General features: G+C 40.1%; 5 non-coding genes across 5 annotated transcripts; all 5 read left to right on the forward strand.

Moving 5' to 3' along the window:
- Positions 1 to 227: 227 nt before the first annotated feature.
- On the forward strand, positions 228 to 346 carry LOC128002653 (5S ribosomal RNA). Its single transcript, XR_008175398.1, has one exon. It is a non-coding gene; the product is annotated as a 5S ribosomal RNA (ribosomal RNA).
- A 508-nt stretch (positions 347 to 854) lies between these two features.
- Positions 855 to 973, forward strand: LOC128002097 (5S ribosomal RNA). Its single transcript, XR_008174854.1, has one exon. It is a non-coding gene; the product is annotated as a 5S ribosomal RNA (ribosomal RNA).
- A 383-nt stretch (positions 974 to 1,356) lies between these two features.
- Positions 1,357 to 1,475, forward strand: LOC128008614 (5S ribosomal RNA). The gene has a single exon (XR_008180348.1). It is a non-coding gene; the product is annotated as a 5S ribosomal RNA (ribosomal RNA).
- Positions 1,476 to 1,851: 376 nt separating this feature from the next.
- LOC128000452 (5S ribosomal RNA) lies at positions 1,852 to 1,970 on the forward strand. The gene has a single exon (XR_008173236.1). It is a non-coding gene; the product is annotated as a 5S ribosomal RNA (ribosomal RNA).
- Positions 1,971 to 2,190: 220 nt separating this feature from the next.
- LOC127989585 (5S ribosomal RNA) lies at positions 2,191 to 2,309 on the forward strand. Its single transcript, XR_008162714.1, has one exon. It is a non-coding gene; the product is annotated as a 5S ribosomal RNA (ribosomal RNA).
- The last annotated feature ends 191 nt before the right edge of the window (positions 2,310 to 2,500 follow it).

The following is a 2,500-nucleotide window of genomic DNA, read 5'->3' on the forward strand; positions in this document are numbered from 1 at the left end:
TTTGGAAAATTTCACGAATTATATAATAATCTTTCATTAAAAAAAAAAAAAAGAGTCAATGCCAGATCTCTGAATCTTAGCAGGTTTAGGTCTGGTTAGTACTTTTATGAGAGACTGCCTAGGAATACCAGGTGCTTTAAGCTTTTGGGTTTTCTTTCCTACTTATATAATGTACTGGCGATAAGATTGGCTGGTCTTTAAATAGCCCTCTCTTTGCAGCAGACTTCGCTTACGGCCATACCAACCTGGCTATGCCCGATCTCGTCTGATTTTGGAAGCTAAGCAGGTTTGGGCCTGGTTAGTACTTGGATGGGAGACCGCCTGGGAATACCAGGTGCTGTAAGCTTTTTGGACATTTTTCACTTAGTATATAATAATTTTGCCAAAAAATAGAGTCAATGCCCGATCTCTGAATATTAACAGGTTTGGGCCTGGTTAGTACATGGATGGGAGACTGCCTGGGAATACCAGGTGCTGTAAGCTTTTTGGACATTTTTCACTTAGTATATAATAATTTTGCCAAAAAATAGAGTCAATGCCCGATCTCTGAATATTTGCAGGTTTAGGTCTGGTTAGCACTTTGATGAGAGACTGCCTGGGAATACCAGGTGCTTTAATCTCTTTGGAAAATTTCACGAATTATATAATAATCTTTCATTAAAAAAAAAAAAAAAAAAAAGAGTCAATGCCCGATCTCTGAATCTTAGCAGGTTTAGGTCTGGTTAGCACTTTGATGAGAGACTGCCTAGGAATACCAGGTGCTTTAAACTTTTGGGTTTTCTTTCCTACTTATATAATGTACTGGCGATTAGATTGGCTGGTCTTTAAATAGCCCTCTCTTTGCAGCAGTCTTCGCTTACGGCCATACCAACCTGGCTATGCCCGATCTCGTCTGATCTCGGAAGCTAAGCAGGTTTGGGCCTGGTTAGTACTTGGATGGGAGACCGCCTGGGAATACCAGGTGCTGTAAGCTTTTTGGACATTTTTCACTTAGTATATAATAATTTTGCCAAAAAATAGAGTCAATGCCCGATCTCTGAATATTAACAGGTTTGGGCCTGGTTAGTACATGGATGGGAGACTGCCTGGGAATACCAGGTGCTTTAATCTCTTTGGAAAATTTCACGAATTATATAATAATCTTTCATTAATAAAAAAAAAAAAAAAAAAAAAAAAAAAAAGAGTCAATGCCCGATCTCTGAATCTTAGCAGGTTTAGGTCTGGTTAGCACTTTGATGAGAGACTGCCTAGGAATACCAGGTGCTTTAAGCTTTTGGGTTTTCTTTCCTACTTATATAATGTACTGGCGATTAGATTGGCTGGTCTTTAAATAGCCCTCTCTTTGCTGCTGTCTTCGCTTACGGCCATACCAACCTGGTTATGCCCGATCTCGTCTGATCTCGGAAGCTAAGCAGGTTTGGGCCTGGTTAGTACTTGGATGGGAGACCGCCTGGGAATACCAGGTGCTGTAAGCTTTTTGGACATTTTTCACTTAGTATATAATAATTTTGCCAAAAAATAGAGTCAATGCCCGATCTCTGAATATTAACAGGTTTGGGCCTGGTTAGTACATGGATGGGAGACTGCCTGGGAATACCAGGTGCTTTAATCTCTTTGGAAAATTTCACGAATTATATAATAATCTTTCATTAAAAAAAAAAAAAAAAAAAAAAAAAGAGTCAATGCCCGATCTCTGAATCTTAGCAGGTTTAGGACTGGTTAGCACTTTGATGAGAGACTGCCTAGGAATACCAGGTGCTTTAAACTTTTGGGTTTTCTTTCCTACTTATATAATGTACTGGCGATTAGATTGGCTGGTCTTTAAATAGCCCTCTCTTTGCAGCAGTCTTCGCTTACGGCCATACCAACCTGGCTATGCCCGATCTCGTCTGATCTCGGAAGCTAAGCAGGTTTGTGCCTGGTTAGTACTTGGATGGGAGACCGCCTGGGAATACCAGGTGCTGTAAGCTTTTTGGACATTTTTCACTTAGTATATAATAATTTTGCCAAAAAATAGAGTCAATGCCGATCTCTGAATCTTAGCAGGTTTAGGTCTGGTTAGCACTTTGATGAGAGACTGCCTAGGAATACCAGGTGCTTTAAGCTTTTGGGTTTTCTTTCCTACTTATATAATGTACTGGCGATTAGATTGGCTGGTCTTTAAATAGCCCTCTCTTTGCTGCTGTCTTCGCTTACGGCCATACCAACCTGGCTATGCCCGATCTCATCTGATCTCGGAAGCTAAGCAGGTTTGGGCCTGGTTAGTACTTGGATGGGAGACCGCCTGGGAATACCAGGTGCTGTAAGCTTTTTGGACATTTTTCACTTAGTATATAATAATTTTGCCAAAAAATAGAGTCAATGCCCGATCTCTGAATCTTAGCAGGTTTAGGTCTGGTTAGCACTTTGATGAGAGACTGCCTGGGAATACCAGGTGCTTTAATCTCTTTGGAAAATTTCACGAATTATATAATAATCTTTCATTAAAAAAAAAAAAAAG

Source organism: Carassius gibelio, chromosome B22 (genome assembly GCF_023724105.1).
Source record: "Carassius gibelio isolate Cgi1373 ecotype wild population from Czech Republic chromosome B22, carGib1.2-hapl.c, whole genome shotgun sequence".
Lineage (NCBI taxonomy): Eukaryota > Metazoa > Chordata > Actinopteri > Cypriniformes > Cyprinidae > Carassius > Carassius gibelio.